At 49.0% G+C, this 13693-nt stretch overlaps 1 protein-coding gene across 1 annotated transcript in view; it reads right to left on the bottom strand.

Annotated features, from left to right (window-relative positions):
* The window catches only part of GANC (glucosidase alpha, neutral C), a 730404-nt gene that overhangs the window by 223289 nt on the left and 493422 nt on the right, over positions 1–13693 (bottom strand). The window lies entirely within an intron of this gene.

Here is a 13693-nt window from a genome sequence, read left to right as displayed (position 1 = left end):
TGAACCCAATCAAGGCGCTGTATACCGAAACCAATATGCGCGTCCGTCTGGATAAAAATGGGCTTTTGTCATCTCCAATTGCAACAGCACGTGGTGTGAAACAGGGGTGCCCTTTGGCGCCGGCTCTTTTCCTGGCATTTATTGGTGACATTAACAAAGAAGACACAGAAATATGATAATTTCCACCAAAACTCTGCAAAACTTCAATAACGAGACTTCTATATGCAGACGACCTTGTCCTACTGGACTACACGCCAATAGGACTACAACATCAATTGACAAATCTACAAAGCTACATGCAAAAAAACAAACTGGAAATCAACGTAAAAAAAAACAAATTCCTGACATTCGAGGCTTCTTTGAGAAAAAAAGAAAAACCACGATTAAACTTGGAACGCCGATCGAAAGAGTTTTTGACTTCAAATATCTAGGAGTCACATTAGACTCCTCAAAATAGGACAAAGCGATGCAAGCAGCTGTAACGATGAAAGTCAACAAAATGGCAGCCCAAGCCAGGGCCATAGACAAAAAATTTGGTAGATATTCACTAATTCCAGTACGAGAATTCTACAAGAAAAAGGTGATGCCAACACTAACATATGGAGAAGATGCAATGATTAACCTACCTACTAACATCTGGTCAAAACTGGAGGCAAAATATTGGAGGAAAGTGCTGACGTTACCGAATTCCACTTCGGGGGCTTCGATCCGCCTAGAGCTTAGTTTACCATCTCTCAAAAGTACAGTGGTACAATCAACGCTAATGCTATACGGGAAATGTCGGATGGCGGAGCCTCCGTCAATTTACAATCTTGTAAATCAGGAAATAGAACGAAACACCAGCAAACGGCTCATAAAGTGTAAAGAAGAGAACATCAGAATGTTGGAGCAGATACGGGCCGACGAAGAAACATTAATCAATAATCCGAAGAAAATACTCACAAAAATAAAAGAGCTCGACTGGATATCGACCCTGGAAACAGCAGGAAAGAACAAACTAACCACACACCTGCCTCCAAACACCAAAAAGGTCAACGAGCTCCAAGAATACATCGAGAAATGTCCATCTAGGAAGGGGAAACACATGTTGCTACGTGCCCGCATCAACTTGTTGCCGACAAATGAGATCTTGGCCATTAGACTGAAACACATTTTTGCCGCTTCTGCAAGACACAAGAAAAAGAATCAATTTATCACTTACTCCTAAAATGTGCTGAAAACCAACATATAAGAAAACGATATTTAAGCCCCATCTTCTCGGATTTTATTATGTCGGACGAACAAATATGTTGGTCTCGTTTGATTGGAGGAGACAAAACGAAATGGCAAATAGCTACATACAAGATACTGGAAGCAGTAAATTTGCAGAGGATATTGTTACGCAGTTGTTGGTCGTGCAGAGTATGGGCTATCCCTCTGTTCCCAAGTATCAGACTGACAATCACGGTAATACCGCCAGAGTGATGTTTAGGGCCAAAGGTGGTAGTCCGTAGAGCCAGGACTCGGGAACAACCGGAAAAACCCCTGGAGCGCTGCAAAGGAAGGTATAAGGTTACGTAATAGTACAGAGTGTAGTAATCTTAGTGAAAACATCCAAGGCACTAAATACCTGTGAGTACTGGAGCGTTGTCCCAGGGAGTCGGACGTAGTGATAAGGTCGAATGACATGATTTCCCTGTGGGTGCTCTGAATCAATACTTCCAAGGGCGCAGTCTGGAACTGAATGGGGCCGGAAGACAAGGACTTGCCGTCAACAGCATGTACGGGTTCCGGGTGCTCTTTTCGGACCAGGGGTAGGTTGAGACGATGGGCCAAGGCTATATCGATAAAACTACCTGTGGCCCCAGAGTCAATTACAATATGAACCACATGTGCGACCTCCCTAGTGGGTTTCATAAGGGCCTGGACTACCACTGGTCTGACAGGGCCAAAGGCGGGTTCAGAGGGGTTTGAAGACAGGCTCGCCGGTGCCCCCTGTATCATGGGCGAGCCCTCTGAAAACGGGGTTTTGTTCTTAGGGCGTCGGGGGCATTCCCTTACATAGTGCTCGTTTAACCCGCAATAAAAGCAGGCGTTATCTGCCCTCCGGCGTTCACGCTCGGACGGTGTTATCGGGCTTCGGATACCACCTATTTGCATGGGTTCGGAAGGGGTGGTAGAAGAGGCCTGGCCGGACTGGCTAGTGAACATTGTTTCTGTCCTTCTCTCGGATCTCCTTGCATATATCTGTAAAGCGAGATCCACCAGATCCGAAAACACCGAGGGAAGGGCAGGAACCACTGAAAGCGCATCCTTCATGGTGTTACATAAGCCACGGTAGAACACAATCGCCTTTTTCTCCTCCGGCCAGGAAGTCTCGGCGGCGAGTTGGTTATACCGAGCGATGTATTCTATCAACGATAGTTTACCCTGTGTTAGGTCCAGGAGTTCCAGATCCCTTGATTGAGCCTTATGGCGTGTATCAAAGACTTTGGCCATTTCCGTTATGAGAAGGTCAAAATCATACAAAGCGGGATGATCGTTTTCCAACATTGGATTTGCCCAGGTGGCCGCCACCCCAGATAAATGTGACAGAAGAAATGCGGCCTTTGTGACTGAATCGGGGAAAGCCAAGGGTCTGCACAAGAAGTGGAGTTTACATTGATTAATGAAGGTACGGTATTTCCGAGGGTCCCCCTGGTAGCGTTCTGGGGCAGCAAGAGGAACGGGTGTCGGAAGCAACACAGGAGTGGGTGCAGAGGCCGGAACAGGTGCTGGCTGATCCGGGGGGCCGGAGTCCCCGAATTCGGTGTCTGGGGGTAATGGGTAACGTGTGCTCTGTAAGGCGTCAAGACGGTCATGTATGGCGTATGTGGCGGCGGCCATGTCGGTCCTGAGGGCCGCTACTGCTTGCATCAAAGCGGTCACTGGGTCCCCGGTGGAGGGATTCATACTCTGGATGACCAAAAGGCTTCACAGTCTGTTACGCAGTTGTTGGTCGTGCAGAGTATGGGCTATCCCTCTGTTCCCAAGTATCAGACTGACAATCACGGTAATACCGCCAGAGTGATGCTTAGGGCCAAAGGTGGTAGTCCGTAGAGCCAGGACTCGGGAACAACCGGAAAAAACCCTGGAGCGCTGCAAAGGAAGGTATAAGGTTATGTAATAGTACAGAGTGTACTATTCTTAGTGAAAACATCCAAGGCACTAAATACCTGTTAGTACTGGAGCGTTGTCCCAGGGAGTCGGACGTAGGCGTTAGCCAGTGGTTAGAAAGTGGCAGCGGGTCCGGGCAGATGTGGCAGCAGGTCCGGGCAGGTGACCACTTAAGACAGGACCGGAGTCCCGATGTAACACATGATCCGTAGAGTGTACCAGAGCAGTCCGAGGGGCTAAACACAAGGCAGTCCGTAGAGCAGAGCGTAGGTCGGCACCAGTGGATCCAAATTCCAAGGCAAGTAAAGGGCCAAGACACAAGCAATCCGTTGGGCAAAGTAGTTCGTCAACAAATAATCCAAGATTCCAAAGCAGACAAGGGTTAGGTACTGAGCGGTCCGTTGAACAAAAGCCGTGGTCAGATGAAGTAAGGAGTCCTGAAACGAAGCGCAAGCGACACGTGATCCAGAGAGAACAGCTGTGAAGCAACGCTTTCCGTAACCGGACTCCTTTTATCCATGGAAAGGAAACACGTGACCACTGTCACGTGACACATGTACCCAAGCGTTGCAGTATTGCTAGGCAACGAGTCACGTGCTCCGAGCCGCGCTGGGTCGCGCAGTCCTCCGTGCGTTTCTGTGATGAAGAAGCCTCCAGTTCGCTTGCCACAAACATGAAGGACGATAAACTCCAGCCCTGCCGAGCATGCCACGCCGTGCCCTATAGCGTGACACCTGATAAGGCAATAAGGTACCCCTGTCGGGACGTGTGTGTTTGGGTGCTGGTTGGGAAGAGGCTGTGGACGTGGAGGGGCGTGTCTTCGTAGGAAGAGTAGTAGCTTGTGCGGGGAGCGGTGTGACAGAATCCCCCCGCAAGGGCCCACGACCCCGTGGGCTAGCCGGGTTGTCCCTATGAAACTGCGACACCAGAAGAGGGGCCTGGACGTCATGGGAGGGAACCCAGGATCGGTCCTCGGGACCATAACCCAGCCAGTCCACCAGGTACTGGAGGTGGCCCCTATGGAAGCGTGACCCGAGGATGGCACTGACCTCAAAAACGTCCTGGGAAGACACAGAGACGGGGGCGGGAGGAACAAGGACGCAAGTGGAAGCAAGGTATGGCTTAAGGAGGGAGACATGGAAAACCGGGTGGATCCGCCAAGCACGCGGAACAGACAGACGCAGGGCCACGGGATTTAGGATTCCGATGATCCGATAGGGGCCCACAAAGCGGGGCAACAGCTTGCGACAACCAGGGATTCGCAAGTGTCTGGTCGATAACCACACCCGATCGCCCACATGATACACCGGCGCCTCGGCCCGCTTACGGTCTGCCTTAACCTTCATCACCGACTGAGCCTCGCGGAGGTGGACCAAAGTTTGTGCATGAACACCGGCTAGATCACGCACGCAGGCATTAGCAGCAGGAGTGACAGAGGAGAAATCAGGGAGCGGTAGGGCGCGAGGATGTTGTCCATACAGAGAATAGAAGGGAGAGAACCCAATGGCCGAATGACGGGAATTATTGTATGCGAACTCAGCAAGGTAGAGCAGCTTGAACCAGGAGTCCTGGTACTGAAGGGACAGACAGCGCAGGTACTGTTCTAGGGCTTGGTTAACCCTCTCCGTCTGCCCATCGCTTTCAGGGTGGTATGCCGAAGAGAAGCGAGCATCGAGCCCCAGGAGTCCGGTAAGAGCACGCCAGAAGCAGGACGTGAACTGGGATCCCCGGTCCGATATATTGACATGTGGTAGACCGAAAAGACAGAAAACCGTCTTGAAGAACAGGCGAGCCAGTGTTGGGGCCGATGGTATGCCTGTGCAGGGAACGAAACGGGCCATTTTGGTGTATGAATCGACGATAACCCATATGGTATCGTAACCCTGTCTGCGAGGTAGATCAGTGATTAGGTCCATAGAGATGGTGTGCCAAGGCCTGGGAGGTATGGGTAATGGCAGAAGCAACCCCAATGGCCGTCCTCTGCGTGTTTTGCATTGTGCACATATAGAACATGTGTTTACATAGTTTTCTATGTCCTTTCTCATGGATGGCCACCAGCACCAGCGTTGTAACAATTCAAGGGTGCGTTGTTGCCCGGGATGGCCATTTATGGCCGCATCATGTGACCATGCATCGCATGTAGGAAGGAATAGTTTGCCCTGAATGAAAGGTAGCCCGTCCTGGAGTGTAATGTCCCATTCAGTGAGTGTATGAGGATGTTGAGAAACCCATTGTCTGATGGCAGTGAGCATGGGTGGCGAGGGCGTACACATGCAAACAACATGGCTTTTCCCTAATAGTGTGTCTGGAAATGAAACCAAGGATTCACCACCGGGAGATCGGGACAAAGCGTCAGCCTTGCCATGGATGAGGCCTGGTCTGTGTTTTACAACAAAATCGAAGGCAGCAAAAAACAAGTGCCAGCGTACCTGCCGGCTGTTTACACACTTCAGGGAGGCCAGGTCTTGCAGGTTTTTGTGGTCTGTATAAACCACCGTTTGGTGCTTTGCCCCCATGAGATGATGTCGCCATGTCTGGAGGGCGTCCTTGATGGCCAGCAGCTCTTTCTCGGTTACAGTGTAGTGAGTTTCGGCTGCCGAGAACTTCCGAGAATGATAAGCCACCGGATGTAACCGACCCGTGGCTGGACAAGGCTGGGACAACACCGCACCTAGTGCAAACGAAGAGGCGTCTGCTTCCAGGACGTTGGGGAGGTCGGGATCGGGGTGTTGTAGGACCGGGGCAGAAGTAAACCTGGACTTGAGTGCCTCGAATGCCCTTTGCTGCGTAGGGGTCCAAGAGTACGGGACAAGAGGACTGGTCAAAGCGGTCAGGGGAGAAACGATGGAAGAGAAGCCGGCGATGAACCGTCGGTAGAAATTAGCGAAGCCAAGAAAGGACTGAAGTTGTTTAATGTTAGTCGGAGTCGGCCATTCCATGACAGCACGAACCTTGGACTGGTTCATGGACAAGCCTCCGGGGGAGATGTGGAAACCTAGGAACTCCACTTCCTTTGAATGGAAAGTACATTTCTCCGGCTTAAGGCGAGAGAGGACCTCTCTGACATGACAAATGTGTTCCTCTAACGAGGACGAGAAAACCAATATATCGTCCAGGTATACCACCACGAACGTATCCAAGATGTCAGAGAATACGTCATTGATAAATCGCTGGAAAGTTGCGGGAGCGTTACAAAGCCCAAAGGGCATTACGGTGTACTCAAATAGCCCCTGCCGGGAGCAGAAGGCCGTCTTCCACTCATCCCCAAGTCGCATACGGATCAGGTTGTATGCCCCTCTTAGGTCCAACTTGGTGAAAACGGTAGCCCTTGTTAATCTGTCCAGCAGTGTGGAGATGAGTGGTAGAGGGTACCTGTTTTTTACGGTAACGGCATTCAACCTCCTGTAGTCCACACACGGACGCAAATCGCCTTCCTTTTTCGGCACGAAAAATATCGGGCTGGCAGCAGGGGAACACGATGGACGGATGTGACCCAATTGCAACGCCTGATGGATGTATTCTTTGAGGGCCCGCTCCTCTGATTGGGACAATGAGTAGATCCTCCCCCTGGGTATAGGTGCATCCGGAACTAGATCAATCGGACAGTCGTATGGTCTATGTGGGGGTAGACCCTCCGCCGTGGCTTTATCAAACACCATGTGGAATTCATGATACTCGATGGGGATATTAGCCAGGATGGCCCCCACGGTATGCGAAGGCCCTGTCTCTGACATTACGTCATTAATGCGAGTAGAGGCCATGGCGCCCAGGATCGTGGCAGGAGAGGAGAGCGATTCGCCATCCACAAGACAAAACTGCTGACACACCTCTGACTCGAACGTGACTTGTCCTGTCCCCCAATTAATCAACGGGTTGTGTTGCCGTAACCAGGGTATTCCCATTATAACACCGAATTGTGGTGTAGTGATAAGGTCGAATGACATGATTTCCCTGTGGGTGCTCTGAATCAATACTTCCAAGGGCGCAGTCTGGAACTGAATGGGGCCGGAAGACAAGGACTTGCCGTCAACAGCATGTACGGGTTCCGGGTGCTCTTTTCGGACCAGGGGTAGGTTGAGACGATGGGCCAAGGCTATATCGATAAAACTACCTGTGGCCCCAGAGTCAATTACAATATGAACCACATGTGCGACCTCCCTAGTGGGTTTCATAAGGGCCTGGACTACCACTGGTCTGACAGGGCCGAAGGCGGGTTCAGAGGGGTTTGAAGACAGGCTCGCCGGTGCCCCCTGTATCATGGGCGAGCCCTCTGAAAACCCGGGGTTTTGTTCTTAGGGCGTCGGGGGCATTCCCTTACATAGTGCCCGTTTAACCCGCAATAAAAGCAGGCGTTATCTGCCCTCCGGCGTTCACGCTCGGACGGTGTTATCGGGCTTCGGATACCACCTATTTGCATGGGTTCGGAAGGGGTGGTAGAAGAGGCCTGGCCGGACTGGCTAGTGAACATTGTTTCTGTCCTTCTCTCGGATCTCCTTGCATATATCTGTAAAGCGAGATCCACCAGATCCGAAAACACCGAGGGAAGGGCAGGAACCACTGAAAGCGCATCCTTCATGGTGTTACATAAGCCACGGTAGAACACAATCGCCTTTTTCTCCTCCGGCCAGGAAGTCTCGGCGGCGAGTTGGTTATACCGAGCGATGTATTCTATCAACGATAGTTTACCCTGTGTTAGGTCCAGGAGTTCCAGATCCCTTGATTGAGCCTTATGGCGTGTATCAAAGACTTTGGCCATTTCCGTTATGAGAAGGTCAAAATCATACAAAGCGGGATGATCGTTTTCCAACATTGGATTTGCCCAGGTGGCCGCCACCCCAGATAAATGTGACAGAAGAAATGCGGCCTTTGTGACTGAATCGGGGAAAGCCAAGGGTCTGCACAAGAAGTGGAGTTTACATTGATTAATGAAGGTACGGTATTTCCGAGGGTCCCCCTGGTAGCGTTCTGGGGCAGCAAGAGGAACGGGTGTCGGAAGCAACACAGGAGTGGGTGCAGAGGCCGGAACAGGTGCTGGCTGATCCGGGGGGCCGGAGTCCCCGAATTCGGTGTCTGGGGGTAATGGGTAACGTGTGCTCTGTAAGGCGTCAAGACGGTCATGTATGGCGTATGTGGCGGCGGCCATGTCGGTCCTGAGGGCCGCTACTGCTTGCATCAAAGCGGTCACTGGGTCCCCGGTGGAGGGATTCATACTCTGGATGACCAAAAGGCTTCACAGTCTGTTACGCAGTTGTTGGTCGTGCAGAGTATGGGCTATCCCTCTGTTCCCAAGTATCAGACTGACAATCACGGTAATACCGCCAGAGTGATGCTTAGGGCCAAAGGTGGTAGTCCGTAGAGCCAGGACTCGGGAACAACCGGAAAAAACCCTGGAGCGCTGCAAAGGAAGGTATAAGGTTATGTAATAGTACAGAGTGTACTATTCTTAGTGAAAACATCCAAGGCACTAAATACCTGTTAGTACTGGAGCGTTGTCCCAGGGAGTCGGACGTAGGCGTTAGCCAGTGGTTAGAAAGTGGCAGCGGGTCCGGGCAGATGTGGCAGCAGGTCCGGGCAGGTGACCACTTAAGACAGGACCGGAGTCCCGATGTAACACATGATCCGTAGAGTGTACCAGAGCAGTCCGAGGGGCTAAACACAAGGCAGTCCGTAGAGCAGAGCGTAGGTCGGCACCAGTGGATCCAAATTCCAAGGCAAGTAAAGGGCCAAGACACAAGCAATCCGTTGGGCAAAGTAGTTCGTCAACAAATAATCCAAGATTCCAAAGCAGACAAGGGTTAGGTACTGAGCGGTCCGTTGAACAAAAGCCGTGGTCAGATGAAGTAAGGAGTCCTGAAACGAAGCGCAAGCGACACGTGATCCAGAGAGAACAGCTGTGAAGCAACGCTTTCCGTAACCGGACTCCTTTTATCCATGGAAAGGAAACACGTGACCACTGTCACGTGACACATGTACCCAAGCGTTGCAGTATTGCTAGGCAACGAGTCACGTGCTCCGAGCCGCGCTGGGTCGCGCAGTCCTCCGTGCGTTTCTGTGATGAAGAAACCTCCAGTTCGCTTGCCACAAACATGAAGGACGATAAACTCCAGCCCTGCCGAGCATGCCACGCCGTGCCCTATAGCGTGACACCTGATAAGGCAATAAGGTACCCCTGTCGGGACGTGTGTGTTTGGGTGCTGGTTGGGAAGAGGCTGTGGACGTGGAGGGGCGTGTCTTCGTAGGAAGAGTAGTAGCTTGTGCGGGGAGCGGTGTGACAGATATAGCCGAAAACGAGGGCACATTTTAAGAGAGACAAGATCTTTTATGAAAAGTCCACGACAAAATGTACACTTTGTAAAAATCTTTTTTTGGATTAAATACAAATACATTTTAAAAAAAAAATCCATATATCACTCTTCTGTTTGTTTATTCTGGGTTGTCTCCTATCGTGATTCTATATCAGAATCACTTGCATCTCTTGGGTGGTTACTGTTTCATTGTCCATTTAAATTCTATTTTCTCTGCTTAGTCTTTAAATCTCTCTATGGGCTAGCTCCTGACTATCTTGGTGCTCTCCTGTCCTTTTAATATCCATTTCAACCTCTTCGTTCTTCTTTTCTTTTTAGGTTGACTGTTCCTCGACCATCTTGTGCTCAGTCTCGCTTTCGTTCATTCCAGCTTCTTGCTCCTCTTCATTGGAATACTTAGCCTCTTTCTCTTCATTCTATCACTGGTTATTCTCTGTTTCCGGTCTCTTTGAAAAAATCATCTTCTTCACTGTCATTGATTGTTTGCTTTCAGTACTGATATCTGATCCTCCTTTTCACATAATTTTGTACTGTTGTTTTAAAATTGTGTGCAGCGCTTTCAACAAAAGCGCTATAGAAGCTCTAATAAAATCCACATACAAATGAAAAGGGGAAAATTAATATCTGTACCATGGCAGTTTTTTGTAAAATTTTAAGTTTTGCCATGGAGGGACTTTTTGGGTAAAAATCTGACAGCAAAAAAAAAATGTAAATGACAAAGAGGTGTACCTCTTCACTTCTCTTTAATCACAGAGCTCTTGGGAGGAGAAAGAGAGGATAATCATCCAATGAAAAGTTAGAACCAATCAACTGGCAACTCCTAATTGCCATTGTCGGAGGTGTGGCTTAGACATTAAAAAGGACTTGCTCTATGCAGAGTGGGGTAGACAAGGAGAAATGCTGCCAAAAAACCCATGAGAAGACAGGTGGTCAAATCTTCCACTGACACTTGCCTAAAAACACCTGGGGGAAAAGCTGAATGGAGATTTAACCCTTGCCCGCTAGATCAGCCATTGGGGAAGCCTAAAGCTGAGGGGAGCCAAAGAGAGAGGAAGCTGGTGCCTACCTGTGACCGAAGTATCAGGACCAGATCCTTGAGTTCCCACTAGAGAGGGTCATGGAATCTGGCGGACTTTCCTGTGCACCAAATCCAGACAAATCCCATATAAGTAACTTGCTTAAAATTAAATTAAGTGTGGGGGGTTCTGCTTGCCTTACTATTCTTCCCTTAATAATGGGTGGGCGACAAATTGTGTAGACCATTAGCACCTTTGACTGAATATAAATGTAATTAACTCTCAGATAGATTGACACAGGGGGGAGCTTGGAAGAATTTGAAACTTTCACCCTCCCTCTTAGCGGGAATCATGTTATAGTCACATAAAGTAATTGGGGTGTCCTGGCCACAAAAACGAAATTTGTAATTGTTACCATTCACAAACCTTGCCTTTAAAACAAAAAGGTCCTTGCCCCTTAAACGAATTGCCCAACTGATAGCCCTTCCCAAAACTTTCTTTTAAAACCAAAGGTATACTTATTCCAAAACGAAAATCCCAATTGTCACCACTCCTTAAATCTTGTATTCAAACAAAGGGGTGCCCTTGGACCCAAATGAAATTCCTAAACTGTCCCCACTCCCTAGACCTGGCATTTAAACAGAGGGGTGCTGCATATCACTGATGCTTGTGTTTTTGGTGCTGGGGGAGAAGCACTTTGCAAAGGTTAGACGGCCTCATGTATCCAACACTGAACGTGTGATGTATAACTTGTTTTAAAATCAAACCTGTTTTTACTTTCCATCGACATTTTGGTCAACTAATATTTGCCCGTGCATTACGAAAAAGAAAGTAATTGGGCCTCATTCTAAGTTTGCCTGCCATGGCCGCTGTGCCTGATAGGTCTGACCCTGCCAGGCGCAGCGGTTAGCAACGGTGCCGGTGCTTCTGTATCCGCACTCCCATAGATGGGAATGGGGACTTACAATTTACCGGCGCCCGACTTCCCGAGCTGCCGGACTTGTAATGAGCCGGTAGCACCGGGAAGTCAGACGCCGGTAAATTATTGCTGGTTCAGAAGCAACCCGCCGGTAGCACAGACAGGGTTACCGCCGGACCCGTAATGAGGCCCATTGTGTGTTGAAGCTTTGTTTTGTGCCACAAAAAAGGTGGCATGTGTAACATAAACAGAACTTCATTGAACCTAAACTATGAATAAATATATATTATGCCTGTACCCCTGTCTGGTTCTTGGCTCACTGTTAGCACAGGGGGAGGGATCTGCATGCCTCTATATGAGTCATAGATAGGGAGTGTGGAATCCTAAATAAATGGTCTAGTGTGGTCTTGTTTAATTGGGGGAGTGCGAAACTTGAAGGTGTCTCACCCACTAATCCCCAGGGATGTGTCATCCAGGTGGCCAGGACACTGCCACCGCTTTTGGATCCAGTTCTTAGGGTTGGACCAGTGCGGAAGGAGCACCTGGATAGGGGGGGTCTTCAGGGAGTGGAAGTGGGACACCGGATGGCGAGACGCAGTATCCCCTTCCCTGTTACACCTTTACCCCATCCTACCCGGTAGAATACTTAGGAATTCAAACCCCCCTTTTCCAACACAAAGACTTTCCCACTGACAGCTCACTTTGAAAGAAAAAGGACTAACACCCGAGCCATATACCTGACGTGTCCCACTACCATAGTCAGGCAGGGTCATGCAATTACTGATCATTACACACCTGACTTCCATCACACTTTTCCACACGGATAAAAGGCAGAGCACGAAAGCACACGAGAAAGCAGCAGCTCCGAGATGGCAGTTTAATACAAGGTGGAAGACGGCAAGAGCGAGGAAGATTGAAAAGAAGGAAGTGCCCTTGACCTTTTCTATGAGCCTTCGAGAATAGGAAACGTAAGACCTGGAATCAAAGCTGAAGAATCCAGCATTGTGTGTCAGTGGTATCCGGGCTCTCCCGCGTTGACGGGTGGGGAGAATCGATTGCCGCTGTGGTACTGTCCTTTACTCCTATAACAATGCAGCACAAGTGAAGTCAGCACAGCCGGTGAGTTGGGGAGACTGATACTAAACCGTTCTGTGTGTAAACCAAGGATGCAAGCGCCAACATTGTATCAAGACTATTGAAGAGAACAGTGCATGAAACGTACGTGGCGAGCAACGCAAGTATAATCAAAACAGCCGATGAGTGATGGAACTTTGAAGCTAAAATATGATACCATAGACGGAGTGGTCCGGCACCACGTGTTTGCTCATTTGAAAGTATCTGTTAGGTATCCAACGACAAGGTGACAAAAGGTTAAAACAAGAGGAATTCTGAAATCGAAGTGGTCCTGCAGCGGGTTCAAGCCAAAACCTGTGTGCATTTGAAAGTCTTTGATATTTTATGTAAAAGTGACATTGGTCCGAGCCCGGCTGAGAGAGACTAATTGTATGAGAAAAGGGATCTGAGCCCCGCTGAGAGAGATCCGGATTGAACAGTGAGTCACCCGAGAAAAAGAATATACGACGAACATTTTGTAAAAGGGATCTGAACCCAGCTGAGTGGTATCCGGGGTGAATAGTGAGTCACACAAAGTGAATACTTGTGCAAATCAAAGATGGAGAAGAACTTATTGTTTTTTTAACTGTATCCCTGTGCTAAAGCAGCTAGAGACTGTGCTATGCTCGAGTGAACCGCCTTATCCCGGCTGAACACGTGGGGAAGGGAGGCCAACGGCTTGAATAACCTGACATAAAAGTATAGGCCCTTTTATTTTGACAAGACACCACTAGGATGTGTTATTATTATTTGATGGGCATAGCTTGCTCCCATCGGTAGATTAAGACTTAAATAGGCGTTGATCAAACCCTTTGTTGATGTTCAACAAACACCCTTAAACTGTGGTCACTTGTGTCTGTCTTACTGTTGGTGCCATGCCTTCCTTACAGGGGGAAGGAACACCCTATGTTGAGCGTGGTCTCCCAGTAAATCGTTCAATGTGCTGCCAGTCTAAAGCAGAGTAATATCTGACAATCTAAGTGGTCTGGAAGCTCCTGTGCATTATACAGCTTATTATAAAAACCTTGCTAAAATGAAATTAAAAACCTGCTAGCACTGCTATTATAGGGTAGCACTGGTGTCAGCACTGGGATTATCTTTAGGGGGAGGAAGCATAAGCAAAAGCTCATATCGACTCCTGTGATTATACAATTGTGCATAAAGATTTTCACTTCCATTCATGTAATATCATAGCAGTAGCAACA

The sequence above is a fragment of the Ambystoma mexicanum genome, chromosome 14 (assembly GCF_040938575.1).
Source record: "Ambystoma mexicanum isolate Mex_15411 chromosome 14, UKY_AmexF1_1, whole genome shotgun sequence".
Taxonomy (NCBI): domain Eukaryota; kingdom Metazoa; phylum Chordata; class Amphibia; order Caudata; family Ambystomatidae; genus Ambystoma; species Ambystoma mexicanum.
This window is presented reverse-complemented; position numbering and strand designations above follow the sequence as displayed.